Consider the following 21623-nt stretch of genomic DNA (forward strand, 5'->3'; position numbering starts at 1 on the left):
GGAGCTTGCAGTGAGCCGATATTGTGCCATTGCACTCCAGCCTGGGTGACAGACTGAGACTCTGTCTTAAAAAAAAAAAAAAAAAAAAAAGGGAGATTTATAAGGAAGTCACTAAAGGCTTTATTAATAATTATTATTATTGTGGTAAAAATCACATAACATAAAATCCACCCTAACTTTTTTTTGTAAGTGGTTTGGCAAATACACCTGCCACACAATTCCAAGAACCAGCAATTTGTCAGCAAGTCGGAATCAGAGTATTCTTACTTCTTGCCTTGAGAGGCTGCTTCTCAGCACAGGCAAAGCTGGATATAAAGACAGAAGGGTACGGATAACTGGAGTGAGGAGTGGGATGATAAGGAGATAAGCTGTCCTCATTCGTCTAAACCTGAGTGTCATTGCGGAGTCAACCACCACGTGCTGTACATAATCTGCTCCCTTTGTGGGGACGATGAGAAGTTTCTGGAACCAGCGTGAAGCAAGGACAATCCCCAGGGCAGAATGACTAAGCCACCAGGAATTCATTGTGGGGACGGTGAGAAGTTTCTGGAACCAGTGTGAAGCAAGGACAATCCCCAGGGCAGAATGACTAAGCCACCAGGAATTCATTGTGGGACGGTGAGAAGTTTCTGGAACCAGTGTGAAGCAAGGACAATCCCCAGGGCAGAATGACTAAGCCACCAGGAATTCATTGTGGGGACGGTGAGAAGTTTCTGGAACCAGTGTGAAGCAAGGACAATCCCCAGGGCAGAATGACTAAGCCACCAGGAATTCATTGTGGGGACGGTGAGAAGTTTCTGGAACCAGTGTGAAGCAAGGACAATCCCCAGGGCAGAATGACTAAGCCACCAGGAATTCATTGTGGGGGCCGTGAGAAGTTTCTGGAACCAGTGTGAAGCAAGGACAATCCCCAGGGCAGAATGACTAAGCCACCAGGAATTCATTGTGGGGGCCGTGAGGAGTTTCTGGAACCAGTGTGAAGCAAGGACAATCCCCAGGGCAGAATGACTAAGCCACCAGGAATTGAGCCTAACAAATATTTAAGTATACCCTACAGTATTGTTAAACGAACATACCTAGGACAGGTGCAGTGGCTCAAGCCTGTAATTCCAGCACTTTGGGAGGCCAAGGCGGGCGGATCACGAGGTCAGGAGTTCGAGACCGGCCTGGCCAACATGATGAAACCCCGTCTCTACTAAAAATACAAAAATTAGCTGGGGTGGGCGGATCACCTGAGGTCAGCAGTTCGAGACCAGCCTGGCCAACGTGGCAAAACCGCATTTCTACTAAAAAGACAAAAATTATCTGGACGTGGTGGTGGGAGCCCATAGTCCCACCTACTCGGGAGGCTGAGTCAGGAGAATCACTTGAACCCAGGAGGCAGAGGTTGCAGTGAGCAGAGATTGCACCACTGCACTCCAGCCTCGGTGACAGAGCGAGACTCCGCCTGAAAAAAAAAAAAAAGTAAGCAGTGCTGCTGATTTCCACAATCAATATGACATTATTCTGACCCATGGGGAAACATGGCAGGAAACCTCATCCCGAAGCTTTTCCCAGGAACCACAGCCCTGAGCCATCTGAGAAGGACAGAGCACTGGGAGGCAGGTACCTGAGGGTATCGTGCAAAGCAGCCCTGTTCAAAAGACCGGGATCCTGGGGACCAGGTAAGAACAGGTGTGTCCCAGAGCAGCCTCTGCCTCTCAGCAATATCCAGCGTGCCAGGAGTCAGGGCCCCTGGGTGTCAGTGCGGACTCCTGTAACGTCAGTGACCTTCTAACCTCAAGCGGGTTACAGCCCATCCCTGGGTGTTAGCTTTTGGGGCTATGATGAGTGGACATGAGGAAGACTGTCTCAGGGGTCTCTGCATGCCTGCAGGGCTGGTTCCCTATAGATAGGTAATGGGCAATGGGGCCCTCACTGCTGGGCTGGCAGGAGAAGGGATTTATGGATATAACAAGGGACTGAGTGTCCTTGAAGCACAAATAGGACGTTAAGAGGTGGTGGGAAGAGCGAGTGTCTCTCTAGCTTCAACCCTCTTCCTGTTTGCCCCGAGAATACTCACGGGCTGTACTTGTGGCAGCAGCATTTACTCTGAGATAACATTGCCACACAGTATCTTTTGTTTTTTTTGAGATGGATCCTCGCTCTGTTGCCCAGGCTGGAGTGCAATGGTTGTGATCTCGGCTCCCTGCAACCTCCGCCTCCTGGGTTCAAGCAATTCACCTGCCTCAGCCTTCCGAGTAGCTGGGATTACAGGCGCCCGCCACCACGTCGGGCTAATTTTTGTATTTTTAGTAGAGACGGAGTTTCACCGTCTTGGCCAGGCTGGTCTTGAACTCCTGACCTCAGGTGATCCGTCCACCTTGGCTTCCCAAAGTGCTAGGATGACCGGCGTGAGCCACCGTGCTCAGCCTCTGTATGTCATTTTTATGATTATTTTCTCATCATTCTAATATGTCAGCTTTGGAAACGGAAGACGTCATCCTATTTATACCATTCTGTCTTAATAGTGGTATTTCCATTTGAAATATAATCATTCTCGATCGCTGAAAATGTCGAATCCTAGAAAACATATCATTGCCACATGTGATATTAACATCGTTCTACAACAGTTGTTGGCTGAAGGTTCGTTGGATGAATCCAATTTTTCCAAACCAGATGAGTCTGATGATTCAGGCGATTCTGATGTAACATCTTTTTGGAAATAAATCCTAGAGCAGGTTTTATATTTTACGTTCATGTTGAAAATCAGTTAGATTTATGATGGAACATGTTTATGTAAAATTAAATGCGTGCTGGCGGAGAGAGCTCAGTTTATTTTTCTAAATGAGAAACATCTCCAACTCACCTTCTCTCTCTAGGGTGCCTGTGTGATACCACATGACGCTCAAGGCCCCCTGAGTCTCTTCCCCAATTTTAAGCCTGTCCCCAGCCCAGAGGTGTTGACGCCCTTTGCCATCATCCACCTTCTCAGCCTGTGCACGCACTTGGCTCACTCTTGCGTTTTGAGGACGTCCATGGTGCCTGATACACAGTAGGTGCCTAATCACTGTTTTCTGGAATGCTTCCATGAGCTCACCCCAGGCAGAGCAGGGCTCTGCCTTCCGCGGAGCTGCCTTCCCCAGCTCTGCGCTGGGCTCCGGGGCAAAGCAAATGGGTAGACGAATTTGCAAATTTGCATTTCTGCATCTCCACCGTTCCATCGCCCCCGGAGTCTGACTCACACTTCTGCCGTATTCTCTTTCTCCGATCGTCTCCCTCATGCCTTTATTAGTCCACAGCAGTGTGCAGCAGGCTGCTGGATGCTGAAGAGATAAAGGATCGTGGCAAACAGAAGGGGTGCACATCCTGAGTCCCAGTACCTACGAGTGAAACCCTGTTTGGACACAATTTTTTTTTTTTTTTGCAGGTGAAACTAACTTAACATGAGATCATCCTGGATTAGGGTGGGTCCTAAATACAACGACAGATGTCCTTCTAAAAGACAGAAGAGGAGACACACACACAGAGGAGAAGGCCACGTGGAGATGGAGGCAGAGACTGCAGTGACGCGGCCACAAGCCCAGGGATGCCTGGAGCCCCCAGGAGCTGGGAGAGGCAGGAAGGACCCTCCCCTAGATTCTCTGGAGGGAAATGGATACAATTGTAGTGGACTGAACTGTGGTTCCCCCAAAAGACATGTTCATGTCCTAATCCCCAGAACCTGTGAATGGGACCTTATTTGGAAAAGGAATCTCTGCAGATGTAATTGAATGAAAGATTTCAAGATAAGATCCTCTGGAATTATCTGGGTGGGGCATAAATCCAATGACAGGTGTCCTTGTAAGAGACAGAAGAGGAGACACAGACACAGAGGAGGAGGCCACGTGGAGACGGAGGCGGAGACTGGAGTGATGGGGCCACAAGCACAGGGACACCTGGAGCCCCCAGGAGCTGGGAGAGGCAGGAAGGACCCTCCCTGAGAGCCTCTGGAGGGAACTGGATACAAGCGAAGTAGATTCAACTGTGATCCCCCAAAAAGGTATGTCCATGTCCTAATCCTCAGAATCTGTGACTGAGACCTTATTTGAAAAAGGGGTGTTTGCAGATGTAACTAAATAAAGGACCTGAAGATGAGATCATCCTGAATTATCTGTGTGGTCCCTAAATCAATGACAGGTGTCCTTCTAAGAGACAGAGAGGAGACAGACACAGAGGAGAAGGCCACGTGGAGACAGAGGCAGAGACTAAAGTGACGCACCCACAAGCCCAGGGACACCTGGAGCCCCCAGGAGCTGGCAGAGGCAGAAAGGATCTTCCCCTAGAGTCTCTGGAGGGAGCATGTCCTTGAGATACCTTGATCTGAGACTACCAGCTTCCAGGACCGGGGGAGCATAGATTCTTGTAGTTTTAGCCACCGAATTTATGGCATTTTTTTTGCAGGAACCCCAGGAAGCTCCTGAAGCAATCTGCCCTTCCATCTCTGTGTCTGGCAGACACTACTGTGTGATTCCAGCGGGACAGCACCCACCACACTCACCTTCATTGCTCAGGGGGAAGGAACAGTCAGTCAGCTGTGAGCCACCAGAAGCCAAGAGTTTTCTTCATTTAGTTGCATCAGCTCTTCCTGGCAGCGTATGGATTTCCTGCAAAAGTGGCCTCATGATTTACTTAGGGAAACAACTCCAAGGATGGGAGATGGCTGCTCTCCACAATTTCCCTCCTGCAGCTAGAAAGGAAGTCAGGACTGTTCTGTGGGGTAAGTGAGATCAATAGTGTGCTTTCTTTTGTTGTGAGATGGAATCTCGCTCTGTCGCCCAGGCTGGAGTGCAGTGGCTCCATCTTGGGTCACTGCAATCTTCACCTCCTGGGTTCAAGCGATTCTCCTGCCTCAGCCTTTCGAGTAGCTGGGATCACAGGTGTACTGATGATTAATAAAGAAAAATAGAATTAAATTGATGATGCTGAGAAGATATTTTTTAAAAAGACTGATTGTATTCTGTTTACATGATATGCATGTAAAACAAAATCACATAAACTAATTAAAAACAAAACGAGAGGCCAGCCACGGTGGCTCACGCCTGTAATCCCAGTACTTTGAGAGGCCAAGGTGGACAGATCACCTGAGGTCAGGAGATCGAGACCATCTTGGCCAACATGGTGAAACCCCGTCTCTACTAAAAATACAAAGAATTAGCTGGGCGTGGTGGCGGGTGCCTCTAAATAGTCTCAGCTAGGTGGGAGGCTGAGGCAGGAGAATTGCTTGAACCCGGGAGGCGAAGGTTGCAGTGAGCTGAGATTGCACCACTGCACTCCAGCCTGGGTGACAGAGCGAGACTCCATCTCAAAAAAAAAAAAAAAAAGAAATGGAAATATCGGGCAAGAACTAGTCAACATCCTGCCAATGAAGTAACATTCGTGTGTGGTGCAAGAGTGTTTAGGGAGAAAAGCTTGCAACAATGTATTCTACATCAATAAAAGTAAAACTGTTTGAGGACGATGTAAGAGGTCAGTGTTCAATTCCCTGTACCATCATTAAACAGAAATGTGTGAAGAACCAGAGAATCAACCAGGTCAACTTGTTCAACGTATTGAGATTGCAAATATATTATGGAGTAAAAATAATTCAAGTTGCAAAATACTCCATATGATACAATTTATCTACAAAACTTACAAAAGCAATCTATGTTGCTATAAGCACTTATTAATAATTATATATTATATATGTCTCGCATGTACAGAAAAATATATACAGACATATAGAGTTAGTAATATGTATTTATAGACACACATATCATATGCACAGTTTGAGTGTATACACATCTATGTGTACAAACCGTGTGTGTACACACGCACACACATGCACACACATCTCAAAATAGCATTTCCTACTGAATGACGACATTGCCTGGTGACAAAAGAAGAGGTGCTTAACTTTATATAATATTACACATTTCAAAGTTGGATATGTTCACAAATTACTTACATAAATAATAATATTACAGAATAAACAATTCCCTAATAATTATTATATTTTTTTGAGACAAAAAAATTAGCCAGCTGTGGTAGTGCATGCCTGTAATTCCAGCTACTCGGGCGGCTGAGGCAGGAGAATGGCTTGAACCCGGGAGGCAGAGGTTGCAGTGAGCCAGGATGGCGCCATTGCACTCCAGCCTGGGCAACAAGAGTGAAACTCCACCTCAAAAAAAAAAAAAAAAAAAAAAAAGGTAAAGGCACAAACAACAGTCAATGGAATATATTTGGACAAGTATCCCCTCAAAAATCAACACCATGCTGAGGTCACATTTTTGTGATTTGTATTTGAATTGGAAAAGAGTGACTACATCCTTTTAGCCCAAATCATGCTGAAAGCAGTATTTACAACTTACTGCACAAACTGTTGCTAACCAAATACCATACTGAACACTAAATCAATCGTTAGTCACGATGCTGAACTAACTGTAATGGATAACAAGTAATCGGGATGCCATAATTGCATCTATCCCGACTATGTACGAAACCCACAAGGCCCTGATAACAGCCCCTTTTCCCCAAACTGTGGGAATTTCAGTTGCTTTCAGATCCAGCTGAACTTCATGAGATTCGCCAAGCAGTGCTTTGGAGCAGGAGTTGTTAGTAAAATAACAAGTAGGGATCTTTAGGAAAACTCTAAAAATTTGCTCATTTACACTCTGTGGATTGTATTTTCACAACAGGCTACTAGGAAACAGCCCTTAATCCAAAGTGGAATCTAACATCTGGGGAATCAGCCGTATCTGCCTGTGAGAAAGAAAGGGAGAAGCCATTCTTACATCAGCCCATGGTCCAAGGTCAGACAAGAGTCCCTTGCTTCTCTATGAAGTCTCCAATTTTCTCTTTCTTTTTATTTCTCTCTTTCTTTCTCCATCCCTGCCTTCCCTTCCCTTCCCTCCTTGCCTCCCTTCCTCCCTCCTTTCCTTCCTTCCTTCATTCCTTCCTTCCTTCTCTCGCTCCTTCCTTCCTTCCGTCCCTCCCTCCTTCCCTCCTTCCTTTCTTTCTTTTCTTTTCTCTTTTTCTTTCTTTCTTTCTTTCTCTTTCTTTCTTTCCTTCCTTCCTTCTTTCTTTTTCTTTCTTTTTCCCTTCTTTCTTTTTGTTTCTTTCACTCCTCCCCCATCCTCCTCCTTCCCTCCCTACCCCCTCTTTCACTCTTGCTTGCTTTCTTGCTTGCTTGCTTTCTGAGACCCCTTTCCCCATGTGATGAAAGCTCAGAAGCCTCCATCTAGACATGGTGCAGACATACTCATACGTGCAAAGTTTTGCACCTAATTTCAGATGATTCATGAGGCCCCCAGACCCTTTCCTGGACCCTATATTCCAGAATAAAATGTACCTTCTAGCTTTCACACAATTTCTTCCATGACCTAGGAATTCGACAGCGAAGACCCAAGATACTTCCAAGAGAAAGGCACGGTCCATTGAAGATTCTTTATAACCTCGGAAAGGTAAAGAGAGTCTTTATTTATTGAAGATGAAGATCCCTGAGTATTATTTTTTATGGCACCTCCGTGGGCTATGATGGGTGACCCTGAGGGTCTCTGCAGCCCTGAAGTGGGACGGATTTTTCTACTGAATCATGGCAACACTGAATAGGAGGTTGTCTCTTACCTCTGTCTGTTGATTTTCACTGTTTCCTTTCTCTTTGTGTTTTAAAATTTTTGTCTTTTGTGGGTACATGGTAGGTGTATATATTTATGTATATGTTGTGTGGATATATAGTAGCTGTATATATTTAGGGTGCGTGAGATTTTATTATTATTATTATTATGCTTTAAGTTCTGGGGTACATGGGCAGAACGTGCAGGTTTGTTACACAGGTATCCATGTGCCATGGTGGTTTGCTGCACCCATCAACCTGTCATCTACATTAGGTATTTCTCCTAATGCTTTCCCTCCCCTATCCCCCCACCCCCCGACAGGCCCTGGTGTGTGATGTTCCCCTCCCTGTGTCCATGTGTTCTCATTGTTCAACTCCCATTTTTCACACCCACACTGGGTGTGTCTGCGAGGGTGTTTTGGGAAGAGATGAGCATTTGAATAGGTAGACTGAGTAAAGACCACCCTCACCAATGGGGATGGGTACTGTCCTCTCCACTGAGGGATTTGCAGAGAATGAAAATGCAGATGAAGGGAGACTATATTCTCTTTTCCTTACCTGGAACCGGGACCTCCAGCTTCTCATGCTCTTGGACATTGGTGCTCCCGGTGTTTGGGCCTTGACCTCCGTTTTTGTATACATCAGATATCACACACAGTCAACATGGCATAATTCATGTTCAATGCACCGTGCAGAGAGGATGTTTTGATACAAGCATGCAATGCTATGAAGCATTGCATCACATCGTGGAGAATGGAGCTTGCATGCCCTCAAGCATTTATCCTTTGTGTTACAAACAATCCAGTTATACTCTAATATGATTTGGCTGTGTCCCTACTCAAATCTCATCTTGAATTGCATCTCCCATGATTCCCATGTGTTGTGGGAGGGACTGGGTGGGAGATAAATGAATCATGGGGCTGGTTTCCCCCAGACTGTTCTGGAGGTCGTGAATAAGTCTCATGAGATCTAATGGTTTTATCAGGGGAAACTGCTTTCACTGGGCTCTCATTGTCTTCTGCCTGCCACCATGTAAGATGTGCCTTTCTCCTTCCACGATGACTGTGAGGCCTCCCCAGCCACGTGGAACTGTGAGTCCATGGAACCTCATTTTCTTTATAAATTTCCCAGTCTTGGGTATGTCTCTTTTTTTAAATAAATTACCCAATCTAGGGTATGCTTTTTTTTTTTTTTTTTTTTTTTTTTGAGACCAAGTCTTACTCTGTTGCCCAGCCTGGACTGCAGTGGTGCAATCTCAGCTCACTGCCACCTCTGCCACCCATGTTCAAGTGATTCTCCAGCCTCAGCCTCATGATTAGCTGGGATAACAGGCACGGGCCACTACACCCAGCTAATTTTTGTATTTTTAGTAGAGATGGGGTTTCACCATGTTGGCTAGGCTGGTCTCAAACTCCTGACCTCAGGTGATCCTCCCACCTCAGCCTCCGAAAGTGCTGGGATTACAGGAGTGAGCCACCATGCCTGACTGGGTTTTTTTTTTTTTTTTTTGAGACTGATTCTCGCTCTGTCACCCAGGCTGGAGTGCAGTGGCATGATCTCGGCTCGCTGTAACCTCCACCTCCTGAGTTCAAGCAATTCTCCTGCCTCAGCCTCCTGATTAGCTGGGATTACAGGCATGGGCCACCACGCCCGGCTAAGTTTTGTATTTTTACTAGAGACGGGGTTTCACCATGTTGGCCAGGCTGGTCTCAAACTCCTGACCTCAGGTGATCTGCCCACCTCGGCCTCCCAAAGTGCTGGGATGACAGGTGTGAGCCACCGCACCCGGCTTTGGGTATGTCTTTATCAGCAGCATGAAAACGGACTAATACATACTCTTTTAGTTATCTTAAAATGTGCAATTAAAATATTTTGACGATAGTCACCCTGTTGTACTATCGAATACTAGGTATGAATAATTACATCACGGAGAATGGAATTCTTTTTCTATTTTCTTTTATCTTTTTCTATTTTCTTTTCGATGAAATGAAGCCTCAGATGAGTGTCCGACTGTGATAAGCTCTTCCGTGCCATTTTCAAACTCTCTTGTCCTGTCTTTCACTCCTTAGGCAACATGCTCTCTTCTTCGTTTTCAAACTACACTCTCAATACTGTCATACCAGGAAAAAAAGAGAAAAGCATCTTTTAGTGAACAATTGGGTGAATTTGGGTAATTTAGCCAGCCATACCAGGTGGCATTATTCATATTCAGAACACTATTTTTTTTTTAGATGGAGTCTCACTCTGTTGCCCAGGCTGGAGTGCAGTGGCGCCTTTTTGGCTCACTGCAACCTCTGCCTCCCAGGTTCAAGCAAAACACGATTTTTTTTTTTTTTTGTATAGAAGAAATGTCACACTCACATTGCATCTTTGAGCCAACCTGCATTTTCTCCTCTGCAAGACTGACCTCCGGAGAAAAAGGGAAGTGCAGATATAAGTGGTGTTCACCTGAACAGAATTAGGGGCAGCTAATCCCGACCTCACAGCTATTGTCACCGTTACACAAATCAAAACAGAAGCGAGAGGAATGTGACAAACAGAGCATGGAGGAGAAGAACCCTGGCTGGAGAACCAAAGGGCAGATTCAGTGAATGAGACTGACAGAAGAAAAGCCGAGGATGAAATGAAAGACTCCAGGGTGGCAGCTATGGAAAAAAAAAAATACAGACAGAGGGCACTGAGAAACAGAAACAAAGAAGAAAGGGAGAAAATTAAAGTTTATTTGTAAAAGTGTGTTTACTGGCCGGGCGCAGTGGCCCACGCCTGTCATCCCAGAACTTTGGGAGGCCGAGGCGGGTGGATCACAAGGTCAAGAGATCGAAACCAGCCTGGACAACATGGTAAAACCCCATCTCTACTAAAAATGCAAAAATTAGTCAGGCATGGTGGCGTGCGCCTGTAATCCCAGCTACTCAGGAGGCTGACACAGGAGAATCACTTGAGCTCGGGAGGCGGAGGTTGCAGTGAGCCTAGATCGCGCCACTGCGCCCCAGCCTGGCAAAAGAGCGAGACTCCTTCTAAAAAAAAAAAAGAAGTGTGTTTACTATTTCTTCCTGGGACAAAGGATGGTTGGCGATGTGGGGGCTTCCTGAATATGAAGACAGGGATGTACAGTTTGCAGACACCTGTAGCTATGACTGTTGACATGTCTAGTGAAACGGCTCAGGTTAGCACGGTGATGATATAAGCTTCACCGTGAGCCCACAAGGTGGCATGTTGTATGGGGCCCAGGCCTGCCTTTAGGAGACTGTATTTGTCAGTTCTCAGCCGGTTATAAAGAAATACCTGGCCGGGCGCGGTGGTTCACACCTGTAATCCCAGCACTTTGGGAGACCGAGGCGGGTGGATCACCTGAGGTCAGGAGTTCGAGACCAGCCTGGCCAACATGGTGAAACCCCGTCTCTACTAAAAATATAAAAATTAGCCGAGCATGGTCACGGACACCTGTACTCCCAGCTACTCAGGAGGCTGCGGCAGGAGAATCGCGTGAACCCAGCAGGTGGAGGTTGCAGTGAGCTGAGATAGCACCACTGCACTCCACTCTGGTCAACAAAGAGCGAAACTCTGTCTCAAAAAAAAAAAATTTCCACAAAAAAATGTTAAAATTAGTGGGGCATGGTAGTGCATGACAGCAGTCCTAGTTACTCGGGAGGCTGAGATAGGAGGATTACTTGAATCTGCAAGGTTGAGGCTGCAGTGGGCTGTGATTGTACCACTGCACTCCAGCCCGGGTGACAGAATGAAGTCTTGTCTCAAAACAACAACATAAACAAAAACAGAAATAAGGACAGAGGGCTGGATGTGGTGGCTCACGCCTGTAATCCCAGCACTTTGGGAGGCCGATGCCTGCGGATCACCTGAGGTCAGGCGTTCAAGACCAGCCTGACCAACATGGTGAAACCTCGTCTCTACTAAAAAATACAAAAATCAGCCGGGTGCGGTGGAGCATGCCTGTAGTCCCAGCTACTCAGGAGGCTAAGGTGGGAGAATCGCTTGAACCTGGGAGGGAGAGGTTGCAGTGAGCCGAGATCATACCACTGCATTTCAGCCTGGACGACAGAGCAAGACTCGGTTTCAAAAAAGACATAAGGGCAGAGTTTGCATCTACTGTGAGAAGGGTAATTACGCCAGTTACTAACAGGTATTCTGCTTTTTAATTAATTAAGTAATTAATTGACTAATAATTAGTTGAATTAATTAATTGACTAATTTATTGAGATTCCAGCTCTGTCGCCCAGGCTGAAGTACAGTGGCGCGATCTCAGCTCACTGCAGCCTCTGCCTCCTGGGTTCCAGCAATTATCATGTCTCAGCCTCTCAAGTAGCTGGGATTACAGGAGCGCCCCCACCATGCCTGGCTAATTTTTGTATTTTTAGTGGAGACAATGTTTCACCGTGTTGGCCAGGCTGGTCTCGAACTCCTGACCTCAGGTTACCCACCTGCCACGGCTTCTGAAAGTGCCGGGAAAACAGGCGTGGGCCGTGATGCCTGGCCAGTAGCTGTTCTGCTTTGAAAAGGAGAGTGAGGATTCACTTAATGAGAATTTTCTCTGGTGCAAGAATGAAACAAGAAAAACAAAGAAACAGACAAAAACGGGAGCTAGGGTTCACTTTAAAGCAAGCAGAAAAACGGAAACACACGTGATACAGGTGTGCCAATGACGTGCCTGGAGGTTTATGTCAAAGGGAGAGAAAATACAAAAAGAGCGAAAGGCCAGGTGCCATGGCTCACGCCTGTAATCCCAGCACTTTGGGAGGCCGAAGTGGGTGGATCATGAGGTCAGGAGTTCAAGACCAGCCTGATCAGCATGGTGAAACCCCGTCTCTACTAAAAATACAAAATTTAGCTGGGCGTGGTGGTGGACGCCTTTAATCCCAGCTACTCTGGAGGCTGAGGCAGGAGGATGGTGTCAACCTGGGAGGCAGAGCTTGCAGTGAGCTGAGATGACACCACTGCACTCCAGCCTGGGCGACAAGAGTGAAACTCCGTCTCAAAAAAACAAACAAACAACAACAACACAATCTGAGAGGTTTTTAATGGTGGTAAAATACACAAAACACACAATTTACCATTTTAACCATTTTATAGTGAACCATTCAGTGGTGTTTACTGCGTTCATGATGTTGTGTGATCACCCCCTGTATCCAGTTCCACAACATTTCTGGCACCCCCAGAGGAGAACCCATTCCCATTTGCAGGCACCCCCCTTCCCCTCATCCCTCAGCCCCTGGAAATGACCCAAATGTCCAACAGTGGATGACTGGATACTCACAATGTGGTTTATCTGTACCATGGAATATTATGCAGCCATGAAAAGGAATCAAGCTCTGATATGTGATTCAGCCCAGATAAGCATCGTTCCATTTTACTCTGCAGGTCACAGGGCCGTTTAAAGAAACACCTTGTGGTTAGATGAAAATAAAAGGGATACTCGGCCGAGCACGGTGGCTTATGCTCGTAATCCCAGCACTTTGGGAGGCTGAGGCAGGCCGATCACAAGGTCAACAGATGGAGACCATCCTGGCCAACACTGTGAAACCCTGTGTCTACTAAAAATACAAACACAAAAAAATTCGCTGGGCATGGTGGCATGCACCTGTAATCCCATCTACTCAGGAGACTGAGGCAGGAGGATCGCTTGAACCCAGAAGGCAGAGGTTGTAGTGAGCCAAGATTGCACCACTGCGCTCCAGGCTGGTGACAGAGCCAGACTCATCGCAAAAAAAAAAAAAAAAAAAAAAAAATACTCGTGATTACAAAGGATAACTAACTATAGACAGTGTTTGTAGGCATTCAGCTAAGCACCTGTTGCATGCATCCTTCCAGGTATTATCTCTTAATTCTTACAGCAAACTTTGCAGGTGTACGCTACCATCATCCCGGCCAGCCCACGGCCACGTTGTCACCAACAACTGAGTTCACCTGCAAGCAGGCCCCTCCCAGATGCATCAAAATCTCAACCCTGAATTCTTAAAAGCTGCACGACAGTGTCTCTCTCCCTGTGTCCTCACTTTGAGGAGACAAGACAGGGCTATGCAGAGAAGTGAACGGTGTTAGTGACGGACGGTTCTGGGTTTTGACCCCATCTCATTTCACGTTCCCTTTGCCGTGGGTATCTCAGTATCTCACAGCCTGATCTGCTGAGTTACCCTGACGTCGGCGGCTCAGAAAATAGAGATAAGAACAGAGATAAGAAAGTAAAAGGATATAGAGAGATGGACCTAATAGAATTCAGAAGCTGCTCTCAAGACGAGAATAAAGATTTGGGGATATGGATTGCCAGACACAGTACGTAGTGTGGTGGTTTCTTTTGAGGGCTGGGTATGAGAGAAAAGTGGAGAGAAGGAGAGGAAGAGAGAGAGGGAAGAAGGGGCATGGAGAAGACAGAGGAGAGAGAGAAAAAAGGAGAGAGGAAGAGAAACGGAGAGATGGAGAGTGGGGTAGAGAGGGAGGAAGAAAGAGAGAGGGTGAGAGGGGGAAGAGGGAGATTTTGAGAGAGAGAAAGAGAGAGGGAGAGGAGGGAAAAAGAGAGAGGGGAAACATACTGAGAAAGAGAGAGTCAGAAAGGAGAGGGAAAGAGAGAGAGAGAAAGGAGACTGAGAAAGGAGAGGGAAAGAGAGAGAGAAAGGAGAGAGAGGGAGTGGGGGAAAGACAGAAGAGAAATACTGAGAGAGAGAAAGGAGAGAGAGGGAGTGGGGGAAAGACAGAAGAGAAATACTGAGAGTGAAAAAGGAGAAGGAAAGAGAGACAAAGAGGGAGAAAAGACGGGCTGGGCGTGGTGGCTCACACCTGTAATCCTATCGCTTTGGGAGGCCGAGGTGGGAGGATTGCTTGAGGTCAGGAGTTCGAGACCAGCCTGGTCAACATGGCAAAACCCCATCTCTACTAAAAATACAAAAATTAGCCGGGTGTGGTGGCTCGCACCTGTAATCCCAGCTACTCGGGAGGCTGAGACAGGAGAATCAGCCCTCCTGAACTGAACCCGGGAGGCAGAGGTTTCAGTGAGCTGAGATTGCACCACGGCATTCCGCTCTGGGCGGCAGAGTGAGACTCCATCTCATGATCTCACGGAGGCAGGAAATGGAAGGTTACACCCATGTCGACTGTTTCACCAGCTTCTGTGAATTGAGCTGGGACGAATCATCAAGTTGAGGTTAAAACAGTCTCATATTCACAATATACAAAGAACTGAAACAGCTACAACAACAAACAAATAACACTATTAAGATGTGGGCAGGCCGGGCGCGGTGGCTCACAACTGTAATCCCAGCACTTTGAGAGGCCAAGGCGGGCAGATCCTGAGTTCAGGAGATCAAGACCATCCTGACCAACATGGTGAAACCCCATCTTTACTAAAACACAAAAAATTATCCAGGTGTGGTGGCTCGTGCCTATAGTTCCTGCTATTTGGGAGGCTGAGGCAGGGGAATCGCTTGAACCCAGGAAGTGGAGGTTGCAGTGAGCCAAGATGGAGCCACTGCACTCCAGCCTGGAGATAGAGCAAGACTCTGTCTCAAAAAACAAAAAGCAAAAAGAAAGTTACATTGGTTTTTAATCTACCATCCGTTTTTGTGGGTGACAGAAACATGATTTGTTTGCAGCAGAGTGGGGCTCCCTTCTTTGTTCCTGATCTCAGAGGAAAGATCTTGGTCAGTCTTCCATCCTATGAGTTACGGTTAGCTGTGGGTTTTCTGTCGAGCCCACTGTAGGGTTAAGCAGACTTGGCTCAGCATTTTTATTTCCAAGTTGATTTTCATTTTTGTCAAGTACTTCTGCTGCATGTTTTGAAAAGATCGTACACATTTTTCTCTTTAGTGGCTTGGTTGAGCTAATTACATTGATTTTTTCGATGTTAAAAAACAGCCCTTCTTGTGTTCATAAAATAAACCTCACAGGGTCATGGTGCCATATATCCAGACAGTGTTTTCCTTGATTTGTTGATAACGCTGTTGAGAATTTCTGCTTCTGGGTGAATGACGAATATCTGTCTGTGGTTTTCTTGTCTGACATTTTTCCTCTTTATGTTGATATTGTGGTAATAATGTTGGCTTTATACGATGGGTTGGGAAATGCTGTGTTCTTCTATTTTGGGAAGTGTTTGGGTAAAATTAGGTATCTTCCTCCAATAACTGTTTAATGGAATTGGCCAGGTGTGTTGGCACATGCCTGTCATCCCAGCACTTTGGGAGGCCAAGGCAGGTGAATCACGAGGTCAAGAGATCGAGACCATCCTGGCCAACATGGTGAAACCCCGTCTTTACTAAAATACAAAAATTAATTGGGTGTGGTGGTGCGTGCCCGTAGTTTCAGCTATTTGGGAGGCTGAGGCAGGAGAATTGCTTGAACCCAGGAGGCGGAGGTTGCAGTGAGCTGAGATCATACCACAGCACTCCAGCCTAGCGACAGGGCGAGATTCAGTCTCAAAATAAATTTTTTTTTTGATAGATATAGAACTATTCAGGTTATCGGTTTCTTCTTGAGTTAGGTTTGGTAGTGTGTGTCTCTCTAGGACTTTGCCTTTACATCAATGCTACCAATTTTATGTGCATAAAATCATTTGTAGTATCCTTTCATTACCCTTTTAGTATCAATAGGGGCTACAGGGATGTCCCTCTTGCATCCCTGATACTAGTGACGTTTATGGTTTATTTTTATTTTTTTCTTTCTGGTGAAAGCTCCATCCATATGTTTGATCCCTTCCATGAATCTGATTTTAGATTTATTCATTTTTTCATATATTTTTTTTTCTGTTTCTAATTATATCTTTATTATTTCTTTTCTTCTGCCTGACTTGGCTAAACTTTTCTCTTCTTTTAATAAATTTTTTAAGGATAGGACATCAGATAATTGATTGCAGACATTTTTCTAAAAAAAAAGTAAGCATATTATCTAATAAGTATTAGAATGTATTATAGAATATAAGCATTATATTATGTATATGCAATAAATTTTTTCAAAGTACTCCTGTACCTGTTTTTTTTTTTTTTTTGAGATGGAGTCATGCTCTGTCGCCCAGGCTGGAGTGCAGTGGCTTGATCTCAACTCACTGCAACCTCTGCCTCTTGACTCACTGCAACCTCCACCTCCCGGGTTCAAGCGATTCTCCTGCCTCAGCTTCCCAAGTAGCTGGGACTACAGGCACGCACCACCACGCCCAGCTAATTTTTGTATTTTTAATAGAGACGGGGTTTCACCATGTTGGCCAGGCTGGTGTCAAACTCCTCACCTAAAATGATCCACCGCCTCTTTGGCCTCCTGAAGTGCTGGGATTACAGGTATGAGCCACCGCGCCAGGCCCCGTGTTTCTCGACTTTTGATACATTGGTAATCTCATTTTCATTCAATTAAAAGTATTTCAAAATTTCCCTTCTTGCTTCTCCTCTGACCCATGAGTCATTTAGCTGATAACTTTTTAGTGTCCAAATATGTGGGCATTTTCCAGATATCTTCCTGCTGTTGATTAATGGTTTCATTATTTATAGGACTGTAGCAAGTATTATTTTAATTGTTTTAAATTCGTTAAGGTTTGTTTTACAGCTTAGAATATGTTGTATCTCTGTGGCATTCGCTGGGTACTTAAACTTCGTGCATTTTCTGCTGTCGCTTGGTGGAATGTTCTAGAAATGTCCATTGAGTCATTGATTGATTGGTTGATTGATAGTATTATTATTATTATTATTTTGAGACAGAGCCTCTCTCTGTCCCCCAGGCTGGAGTCCAGTGGTACGACCTCAGCCCACCACAACCTCCACCTCCCAGGTTCAAACGATTCTCGTGCCTCAGTCTTCCAAGTAGCTGGGATTACAGGTGCCCGCCAGTACGACCAGCTAATTTTTAGTAGAGAGGGGATTTCACCAGATTGGCCAGGTGGGTCTCGAACTCCTGGCCTCAAGTGATCCACCCGCCTCAGCCTCCTAAAGTGCTGGGATTATAGGTGTGACTCACCATGCCCAGGTGATAGTATTATTATTACTATTACTATTATTATTTTGAGACAGGGCCTTGCTCTGTCGCCCAGGCTGGAGTGCAGTGCTGTGATCTCGGCTCACTGCAACCTCCACTTCCCAGGCTCAAGGATCCTCCCACCTCAGCCTCCCGAGTACCTGGAACTATAGGTGTGCACCGCCATAGCCACCTAATTCTTATATTTTTTGTAGAGATGGAGTTTCGCCATATTGCTCAGGCTGGTCTCAAACTCCTGGACTCAAGCCATCCACTTGCCTCGACCTTCCAGAGTGCTGGGATTCCAGGCATGAGCCACCGTGCTCGGCCTAATGATTGATTGTGTTATTAAAAAGTCTCTACTTGATGTATCAATTATTGAAAGAGGAATGTTCGTGTTCCCAACTCTCAGGCGACAGAGAGAGACCGTATCTCTAAAAAGAAATGAATTATGCATTCACCTATTTCTCCTCTCAATTCTGTATCTTCTTTCGCTTTATGTATTTCGAGGATTTGTTTTGCGTTGAATACATCATCAAAATCATTTCGTCTTCTTGGTGAATTGCCCCCTTTGTCATTAGATAATGTCCCGTTTTACCGGTGGTAATTGTTATTCTTCTGAAGTGTACTTTGCCTGACGTTAACAGGATCTCTCCACTGCGTTTCCGTCTTTCTTTCTTTCTTTTTTTTCTTTTTTTTGAGATAGAGTCTTGTTCTGTCACCCAGGCTGGAGTGCAGAGGCACGATCTTGGCTCACTGCAACCTCCACCTCCCAGGTTCAAGCGATTCTCATGCCTCAGCCTCCTGAGTAGCTGGGATTACAGGCACATGCTACCACACCTGGCTAACTTTTATATTTTTAGTAGAGATGGGGTTTCACCATGTTGGCCAGGATGGTCTCGAACTCCTGATCTTGTGATATGCCCGCCTCGGCCTCCCAAAGTGCTGGGATTACAGGCATGAGCCACCACGCCCAGCCCCATATTTTCATATTGTTGCGGTAAACTGAGGAACGGAGAGACCAATACGGAGTATAGCAGGATTTGTTTATTTTAGGTACACACCTGCTCACAGGACTCACATCCAAAAGCTGAGCCCTGAACAAAGACAGAGCGGGGTTTTTATAAGCGGCTTTACAGAAGCAAAATAAAAGCAGTTAATCCTACAGTGGCAGGTCACGTCATCTATAGCATCACATAAGCTGTGACTGCGTAGCTGGTGGCCTTGTAACTGCATTGAAAGAAAAACAAGAACTGGCTAAATACAGACATTCGTAAAGCATGATCATGCTAATTATGCTTAAGAAGGCTGGGAAAAGGGTAACAGTGAAAGAATCTGTCTTTCTCTTTTTTCCTTCACCCTTGCTCTGGGAGGGAGGTGGGGTGTCTGGAGCCCATTCCTTTGGCCTTGGCTATTCGGACAGCCTTGTCTTCTAACTGTCCTTGAAGTGAGCTGCTAGGAGAGGAAAACTTCTTCTTTTCTTTCTAACCCTCACCTTGCCACATTCTGGGCCTTAGAGTTTACTTTTCTTGGAGTGAATAAATGCAGTACTTATTATTATTATTATTATTATTATTATTATTTTGAGGCAGAATCTCACTCTGTTGCCCAGGCTGGAGTGCAGTGGCACGATCTCGGCTCACTGCAAGCTCCACCTCCCAGGTTCACACCATTCTCCTGCCTCAGCCTCCCCAGCAGCTGGGACTGCAGGTGCCCGCCACCACGCCCGGCTAATTTTTTGTGTTTTTAGTAGAGATGGGGTTTCACCGTGTTAGCCAGGATGGTCTCGATGTCCTGACCTCGTGATCCGCCCGCTTCGGCCTCCTAAAGTGCTGGGATTACAGGCGTGAGCCACCGCGCCCAGTCCTTATTATGATTATTTTAAATTTCTGCCTCAGTATGTTTCTATTCCCGTATGTTTGCCTTTGCTACAAGGAGAAAATATGGAAAATATGTACTAAGCCTCCCTGGCTGTTTTGCAAATAGAAAACCCACAGTTGCAATGGAAAAACCCAGCGGGCTGCCGAGGTAAATAGCATCTTGGATGCTCCAGCTTGATACTAATAAAAGTAAAAATGGCAGGATTAAAAAAAAAAAAAAAAAAGACCAGGGTTTTCCTTTCTTGCTTGCAAACAAGGGAACCCAATAACATGTTTGGTGAAAGGGCCACATAGATTACAGCATTTGTACAAGAAAAATATTAATTCTAGCTGCTTTGCTGGGAAGATGCATTCTTTTTTTTTTTTTTTTTTTGAGATGGAGTTTCACTCTGTTGCCCAGGCTGGAGTACAGTGGCGTGATCTCGGCTTGCTGCAACCTCTGCCTCCCGGGTTCACGCCATTCTCCTGTCTCAGCCTCCCGAGTAGCTGGGATTACAGGTGTGCGCCACCATGCCTGGCTAATTTTTGTATTTTTTAGTAGAGATGGAGCTTCACCATATTGGCCAGGCTGGTCTCGAACTCCTGACCTCGTGATCCGCTGGCCTCGGCCTCCCAAAGTGCTGAGATTACAGGCGTGAGCCACTGCACCCAGCCTATGCATTCATTTTTTAAAAATGAATGTATTTCCATAAAATTTCCACAGAAATTGCAAAGTAACTGGGCCATGATGTCTTAATTTTTCCCTGCAATTGAGATGTCTGAACACATATGATTCCAGTAATTACAAAGTACATTTTAATATCCAGATGACAGGTAGCTTGAATTTTCCTCCTTGCTTGGAGGATTGTCCAAGCAATGGAGAAACCACATCGTTTCATCAAGGGCTTTACCGCTGAGTCCACGAGGGGATAGCAGAGCTTGGGCTTGCAAAAAATATGGGGCAGGGTGGGTTGAGAGGCCAGTTTGGCCTTCACGTTCTCTCCTGTACCACACCATGCACAGTTTAGCCAGGACTCAAAGGAGATGGCCGCTGGAGTCTCAGCCGCTGATTCTCGTTCCCCAGCTGACTTTACTGGGAAGAGGGAACAGGTACACCTTGTTTATCTCCAGGAGGTGGAATAGGATTAAATGTGGTTCTGCAGAAATGCAGGTGACAGTTCAGTCCAAATGGGGATTGTGATGTGGATATTTGTCCTTCACTGCCTCCTATGTAACAAGAGACCTGGAGGTCTCGGCCGGGCGCAGCGGCTCAAGCCTGTTATCCCAGCCCTTTGAGAGGCCAAGGCGGGTGGAATACGAGGTCAGGGGTTTGAGACCAGCCTGGCCAGCATGGTGAAACCCCATCTCTAATAAAAATACAAAAATTAACTGTGTATGGTGGTGAGTGCCTGTAATCCCAGCTACTGGGGAGGCTGAGGCAGGAGAATCTCTTGAACCCAGCAGGCAGAGGTTGCAGTGAGCCGAGATCGCGCCACTGCACTCCAGCCTGGGCAACAGAGCAAAACTTTGTCTCAGAAAAAAAAGAGAGAGAGAGAGAGAGAGACCTGGAGGTCTGACACTTACAATCACTGCTGATGTGGCTGGTACAGGACACACACGTAAACAATCCATAAATACACAGCAAACAGCCTGCTGGCGTGGCTGGTACAGGACACACACGTAAACAATCCATAAATATGCAGCAAACAGCCTAGTTATTTGACATGGTGCAAACACAAAACAAAATATGATTCTTAAATATTTTCTTTAGTTGAAGAATATGAGCCTGGCTGAGAGACGCTCATTAACCAGGTTAGATAATAGCAAAATTACAAAGAATCTCTGTGCAGAATTTGAGTGCTGTTTCCCCTGAATGCCTGTCTGTGGGGTAAGTGTTAGAATCATCAAAGGAATTGGTTAAAAGTACTATGAGGCCAGGCATGGTGGCTCATGCCTGTAATCTCTGCACATTGGGAGGCCAAGGTGGGAGGATCGTTTGAGCCTAGGAGTTCAAGACCAGCCTGGGCTATATAGGAACAAGCCCCTCTCTGCAAATAAATAAATAAATAAATAAATAAATAAATAAATAAATAAATAAGCTCGTGTTTGGGTGCACACCTGTAGTCCCAGCTACTCAGGATGCTTTGATGGGAGGACTGCCTGAGCCCAGGAATTCAAGAACAGCCTGGGCAACATAGTGAGACCCCTGT

General features: G+C 45.9%; 1 long non-coding RNA gene across 1 annotated transcript in view; it reads left to right on the forward strand.

The window, feature by feature from the left end:
- Window positions 1-2803: 2803 nt before the first annotated feature.
- Window positions 2804-21623, forward strand: part of LOC117978601 (uncharacterized) — a 43771-nt gene continuing 24951 nt past the window's right edge. The window contains exons 1-4 of the long non-coding RNA XR_008622941.1: window positions 2804-4021; window positions 4423-4738; window positions 6696-6809; window positions 7384-7460. This is a non-coding gene — a long non-coding RNA (uncharacterized LOC117978601). The remainder of the gene's footprint in view (window positions 4022-4422; window positions 4739-6695; window positions 6810-7383; window positions 7461-21623) is intronic.

Source organism: Pan paniscus, chromosome Y (assembly GCF_029289425.2).
Source record: "Pan paniscus chromosome Y, NHGRI_mPanPan1-v2.0_pri, whole genome shotgun sequence".
Lineage (NCBI taxonomy): Eukaryota > Metazoa > Chordata > Mammalia > Primates > Hominidae > Pan > Pan paniscus.